Source organism: Pantherophis guttatus, chromosome 7, assembly GCF_059756535.1.
Source record: "Pantherophis guttatus breed Tessera chromosome 7, ASM5975653v1, whole genome shotgun sequence".
Lineage (NCBI taxonomy): Eukaryota > Metazoa > Chordata > Lepidosauria > Squamata > Colubridae > Pantherophis > Pantherophis guttatus.
This window is the reverse complement of record NC_142069.1, coordinates 40,461,466-40,469,057: the sequence shown is the minus strand read 5'-3', so window position 1 is coordinate 40,469,057 and position 7,592 is coordinate 40,461,466.

Genomic DNA, 7,592 nt, shown 5'->3' with positions numbered 1-7,592 from the left:
TTCAATTATTTCATTTCACTTTCCTATTTGGAAAATCTACTGATTAGAATTCCACAATGAAGGTTTGCACAACGCAGCTGCAAGGCACAGCATGGACAACTGCAATCAAGCAGTTTAGGTCCTGCTTAGTCTGTCGTCCATATGCTAAAAGCAGGATAATTTTAAGTCCCTTGCTTTGCTCTCTTACATTCTCTCTTTTCTCTTTAAACCAGTTCTTAGTTCTTCCAATAGAGTAGGAGTTTACAATTGGCATCAGACCTCTCTTTGTTCTCTACTAGTAACTCTCGTAGGTGTGCCAAGTGACATTGTGACAGCTATGGAATGAACGGGACTAAATACAAATAGTCCTTGATTTACGATACAACTGGGACCAGAATTTTCATTGCAAAGCGAGTCAGTTGTCAAATGAATTGTGCCCGATTTTACAACCTTTTTGCCATGGTTGTTAAATGAATCACTGCAGTTGTTTAGTGAATCATGGGCTCATTAATCAAATCCAGCTTTTCCCATTGACTTTGCTTGTTGGAAAGCGGCTGGGAAGGTTGCATATGGTGATCACATGATGCCAGGATGCTGGTAAATATATACCAGTTGCTAAGTGTCCAAATTTTGTTCACATGACCAAAAGGATGCTGCACTAGACTTAAATGCAGAGACAGGTTGTAAGTCACTTTTTTCCAATGCTGTTTTAATTTCAAATGGTCGCTGAATGATAGGTTGTAAGTTGAAGACTACCTGTACTCTGCCTTTAACAGAAGGAGTTCTAAGAAACAGACTCCCAAATATCAAAACCCCAATTCTGAAATAGAAAATAGTAACCTAGATATTTATCTTTGGGAAAGATAAACTGTGGTATTAGGAAATCCTGATGGGATGGAGGCCAAATGGTTTTTGTGGTGCAAATATTGAGCACTTGGATGCAAAATATGTTACGGTGAAAAGCAAGTAGTAGAGCAGCTAGTTTTCAAGCTTGGTTCAATTGAATCATCCAGCAGAATTCAGACTAGTTAGACAGTATTTCTTATGAAAATATGATCCAATGGTCTTCATTTCTGGACATATGGGATTAAAAATTATTTGCTTCCTTATTGTTCTTTGATACTTCCAAGCTTGTAGACATTAAAAATACACAGTATATGAGCAATTAAAGGAGGTGGGGGTAGGAAAAGATAGATCAGCCAGATCAGAACTGCTGGCCCAGTGATTGTTTTTAATGTCTTCTTACACTGGTGCAAGGGAATCTGGTGCCCCTGGGTAACATTGGCTGATGGTGCCCCTTCCCACCAAAGCAAGGATTTTCATAGTTAAAATGATTTGGAAGTATGGGCAACATTGTACTCTCTAAGCTTTAGTGTCTATTTAGCCTTAGACTAAACGTAGCCCTGCTCCTGAATCATTGATGGGATTCAAAAATTTTTACTACTGGTTCTGTGGGTGTGGCTTTGTGGGCGTGGCATGGCTTTGTGGGCATGGCAGGGGAAGGTTACTGCAAAATCCCCATTTCCTCCCAATCAGCTGGTACTTGAGAGGCAGAGAATAGATGGGGGAAGGGCCAGTCAGAGGTGGTATTTACCAGTTCTCTGAACTACTCAAAATTTCCGCTACTGGTTCTCCAGAACTTGTCAGAACCTGCTGAATACCACCTCTGTCCTGAATACATGAGAATTTAGAAGCTTGTTAAAAACCGATTCTCAGATTCATTGTAAGATCTATCAGAGGCTACATAGAGACATATATTTGCATTCAAGCCAGAATATATTAGCTATTTTTTTTTTTAGATCTCTAAGATAAATGTGTGAAAGTCAGATGGAGGAGATGGGGCTGCGTGCATGGCCTTTCCTTCATTCGTGTTCAACATCCTCCCTCTTTGTTCATGGAAGCATCTGAAAAGGACTTTAGCTGGGCAAGTATAAAATGGGCAAATTCCGTTTGTGCACAGTTTGTAAGTATGATCATTATTCTCATCAATCTGTTTTTCTCCACAGCTTGCCGATGTACAAAGACATCAATAATTTGTCTGAATGACTCTACTTGCCCACAGCAAGAGTCTATAAAACTAAACAAATTATTGCAATTGATGCTAGAAGCAATGCTAAAGAGGATGCTGTGAGGGAAGTCACTTGGTTATTGAATGTAGAGAAAGGCTAATAGATACTGTGACCAAAATAAATATCAAGTAGCTGTTCCTTAACTAAAAGACAGAAAACTTTGACTTCAGCTTTTTAAAGAATATATTGCTTTTAGGGTTGTGCAAGCCACAAAAAACTTTTGCAGGAGAATTTGAGATTACCTGCAAGTGGTTTTCATAGCCCTAATTGTTCAATCTAGTAATTTAACAACTATCATTGCGAACCGATAGTAAAGGTAAGTAGAACCCACCCCTGTCCCCCACATACACACATACTCATGATTGAAATATGGAGAGTACAGTAGCAGCTGGTTTTACTTGTGCTGCCTTTATTTGGATCTAATTTAGAGGTGGAGAGGTGGGGGTGAGGAAAAGTCAAATAAGAAACGTTTCTCTGTGTTACATGTGTTTTATGCTTTTTTTTTTTACAGGCAGGTGGCCAAATGTGAATGGTGCACATGCATTAAGTTAGAGTTGATCTGCTGTCAAGCTTTGCAAAAATGATGTGCTTTGTTTATTGAGACCGCAAGCAGGTTGCTAACTGTGAAATATGTGCACATTATAAATAACCAATATGCTTTTGAGAATGTAGGTTGCCAAATGTAAAACCTCCCTTGGTTTGTTGCTTATTGAGTTCTGCAAGCAGGGTCGAAGAGTGCAAGCGTGCGGATTAAGGACTTCAGGCCAATTACCACAGAAATATATATTTGTTGTCATTATATTATTTATAGACTATGCTGTTCAAGTAAATCAATTGTTGTTGCCTTTTTATTCCCTTTGTGAAGGCAGGTAGCAAATTGCTTCCACAATTTATTATAGAAATAGTGAAAATGTTCCTGATTTTTTTTTTTTTAATTCCTACGGCCATTTTTAAAAAAAATAATTTGATGATAAATAGCACTTGGAATGGACTAGCAATCATCTGTTTTTGAGGTCTAAGAGGACAAATTAAACAGTAAGGAACTTATTTTGCTTTCCCATTGTTTCATTTTAAGTTGTGCTGTCAGAACTGATGGATACATCATTTCTGTCTAGAAAATGTTTTGCTTCATATGCAGAACAGAGGAGGGATCAGCCCATGTCTTCTTTCTTTCTCTATTATGCATTTGTTATGTATATAAAAGAGCTCTCTCGGGAGAACAAGGCGGACCAAGAACTGAGGCGACACAGGATTTGTAGAATTCACAAACCTTTATTGGTTTAACAATGCTAACAGGCCAACTCGGAACTGGCAACAACTTATCTGTCTGACAGTTCTTTATAGAGCGGCTGTCAGACGCTTTAGCCAATGGCAGGGCTTCATTCTCCCACCAAGAAAACTCCAAGTTTAACCAATAGGGGAAGTGTCTGCATCACCACGGCGGGCATCAGAGGAAGCAACAAAAAGGGTTAAAACTAGATAGCTAAAGGTGCTCTGTCCATACTAACTATCCACAGTATTTGATAGCCCTACAAATCAGGCCAGAAAAAGAAACCATTGTCCTGTATGTTGGAACTACATTAATTGTAACAGCAAGAGTAGCAAAATCTTACAAGTCTGAATGTGCTTTCCACAGTATTGTTTCCACTGGATCTGAAAGAATATTTATTTATTCATTTAACTATCATATTCATATGGCCACTCATCTCACAGAATGTGACTATGGGCTGCATACAATAAAACCATAAATAATATTAAAGCATAATGTGATTTTAAAATATTGATATCATTACTTTAAAAAGCCTAGACAAGAACATTGGATGTTATGAACAGTAGAACCACTTCAGCAGAGAACCATTCCCTGAGACCCCAGGCACCTATTGATACAGCCAAGTGCTGAGGGATTTGGGGAAGGGTGGTAGGGAATGAGTAGAGAAGAGCCAAGTGTTCAGGAGTGGGGGGACCACAGAGTGGGTGCCATGAGAAAAAAAGCCCACCAAATGTAACTTTTTAGTTGATGGAGCCACAGCATAGTTGTTCTACTGGATCTGATGGGATGGGCTGATGTAACTGGGAAGAGGCAGTTCTACAGTAACCTGAACCCATGCCTTGATGGTCCAAGTCAGCACCTTGAATTGGACCCAGAAGCAAACTGGGAGCAAATGCAGCTCTTGGAGTGGAGGTGTAATGTGTGTTATTCTAAAGGCATGCATATCTGCCTGCACTGCCACATTCTCCATCAACAGAAGCTTCCTGATAGTCTTCAGGGGAGCCTTATGTAGAGCACATTGGCCAAGTGACCAAGACATGAGTGACAGTGAGCAATTATCTCCTTTTGACAGATAGAACTGAGAATGCAGGTTCTCCTTTGCCTTTTTGTCCCTTTTGTCCTTGCCAGTTGTCTCTTCCCTGCTTTTGCTGGCTTTCTATTTGTTTTGTCAGTTAACTGTTTTTGACATTAGCTAATGTTAACAAATAAACTTCAAACTACATTTTTGCTAGCTGAACTGACTGGCAGTTGTGTTTGTTCTCAGGTGGATCATTGACTGGGAGTCAGAGGTAGTATTCAGCAGGTTCTGACCAGTTCTAGAGAATCAGTAGTGGAAATTTTGAGTAGTTCAGAGAACCAGTAGTAAAAATTCTGACTGGCCCCTCCCCCATCTATTCTCTGCCTCCCGAGTCCCAGCTGATCGGGAGGAAATGGGGATTTTGCAGTACACTTCCCCTGGAGTGGGGAGGGAATGGAGATTTTACAGTATCCTTCCCCTGCCACGCCCACCAAGCTATGCCCACCAAGCCACACCCACAGAGCCGGTAGTAAAAAAATTTTGAATCCCACCACTGCTGGAAGTGTGCTGGAGACAAATTAAATTGGTCATTAGCCACAATAATTTTCAAAAAATAAACAACCAACCCAACCCCAGCCAAATCAAAACATTCCAAAGAAATATCCAATTGGGGCAATTTATTCCAAGTTTAGGGCAAAGTTTCTTGCTATCTTTTGTGCATACCGTTGATTAACACAAGTTAATATATTAAATCTTTTTTAACAATTATGTTAAATTATCCCCTTCAAACTTCAATTTTTTGCAATACTTTGTGACAACTGATAGAAATCAATATTTCTAAGAGCAATGAATCATTTCTAAGTCAATGTTTTGCATCAGGTTGTGTTCCTAATTACATCACTGACACCAACTCCTTAAAGATGAAATCTGCTTCTGTTCTTTGCTAGCTGTAAAACATAACAAGTTACAGTGAGGTACCGAGAATTATACAGTATATAATTTCCAGCAGTGAACGAATAAATTACTGACATAGTTGATATACAGACAGTGACAAAATTGTTGTAAGAATAGAACATCCAGTTCACAATAAGTTCTCAATATCACACATGACTTTGATTAAACGGATATCTTAAATCTTGAAATGTTGTATGTACTGTTTGTGCTGATTCAGACTGTGCTTGGGATATAAACATTCAATACAACTTAGGTCAGTTTTCAATACCTCCTTCTCTCTCTCTCTCTCTTTTTTAAAAAATAGTTTTTATTGAATATTTTATATTTTAAAGCCAAAAACATAATAGAAAAAGACAAAAAAAAAAGAAAAGAAAAAGAAAAAGAAAAAGAAAAAAAAGAAGAAAGTTGTAAAATAGTATATAATGTTGTTATCAACACCTCCTTCTCATTTTCTTACTGTTGTTAGGGATTCAGTATTCTGTGATCAGATTCTTTTATTCACTAATATTTAACATTGAGAGAAATAAAAATGAAGAAATGTATCCTTAAGACTTGTGTCTTCCTTTGTAGGAAAATTATAAAATAGAACTTGGAAAACAAATGTGTTTTTAAAGTATATGTTGATATGTTCTTAAAGTTAAAGGGTGTTTTAATTGGCACAAATCACACCAGCACTTGAAACTTAGGTTCAGAAGGTACTTCACATATCCTGTTTTCCTAGGGATTAATGACATGGATGGTTGCTAAGGAAATAGAGGAAATTTAAACAAAGGTTCTTCTCTTTGAGAAGGAGAAACTTTTGTGCATTTTCCAGGGCTGTTTGTTGGATCATTTATTTTGTGGAACTTTGTGCTTTAAATAGCTTTTTTTTTTGCCAAGCCACATCTAAAGTTCGTTTGATTTATGATTCAAGAAAGCTATTGGCCTACTACTTCTTGCAGCCACATGAATAATCTGTCCTTTTGAAAGAGCCTTACTGGCATATGCAATGCAGAATTTGACTTCTTTTCCTGTTGGCATGTCTGTACAGACATTCCTTCATCGTAATTTTAATCAACGCAATGGGAATGGCACCAATTTTTCCAATTAGGGATGGCGACTGCATTCCTAAGAGGACCAGTACAAGAATTTATTGTGCTCCCTTTCATGAGTTGACTATTGGGAAACTAATTATACCCTGAGGAAAGTAGAACACACCAATCTCTCAGCTTGGAAATCCTTTAGGAAGATTTTTTTTTTTCCTAATGCACACAGAGCTCATTTAGATATTATGTTCATGTTTTTAAATCACAAATCACAAGACGCACATAATATGATAATATTTAAATCTTAAAATCTTATTAAACATTTGTACAGGTAGCCCTTGACTTACGACCACAATTGAGCCTAAAATTTATGTTAAGTGAGAAATTTGTTAAGTGAATTTTGCCCCATTTTATAACTTGTCTGGCCGCATTTATTAAGTAAGTCACTGCAATTGTTAATTTGGTAACTTGGTTGTTAAGTGAATCTGGTTTCCCCATTGACTTTGCTTGTCAGAAGATTGCAAAATGTGATCATATGACCAATCAAAAATAAGAGTCAGTTGCTAAGCATTGGAATTTTGATCACATGACCAAAAGGATACTGCAATGGTTGTAAGTATGAAAAATGATCATAAGTCACTTCTTTCAGTGATGCTGTAACTTTGAACGGTCATTAAATGAACTGTTGTAAGTCAAAGACTACCTGTATATCTCTGAAATATGAAAAGCCTTGAAAGAGCCTAAGTACAAATTCGTCCATTTGTTTATCCTACCAGGAAATGTGCAGCTGCATAAAAAAATTGCAGCTACTTGTCATAGGGCTACTGAATTGGGATAATGTAGATAATATGCATTCCATAATGTGGCGAAGTATAATATGTAATGGACCATCCTTTTTTTGACAAAAATATATTTTGAAAGCCTAACATTCCTACCATCTTGATATAGATCTAGGAAATATTCATCTCTGAAACCCTAGAGTAGTATTTCTCAACCTTGGTAGCTTGAAGATGGGTGGACCTCAACTCCCAGAATCCCCCAGCCAGCAGCACTGGCTGGGGGATTCTGGGAGTTGAAGTCCACTGATCTTCAAGCTTCCATGGTTGAGAAACACTGCTCTAGAAAAATATTGCCAATCAGCATAGATGGTATCAACTTAATGGATCAATATGTTAAACTCTGATAAAGTAATTTCTGTGTTTCCTAAAGTAGTTAAATTATGATCTGTAGCCTGTGAAGTTATGCTGTTTCATTGTTTAATGCAGTTCATAAATCTG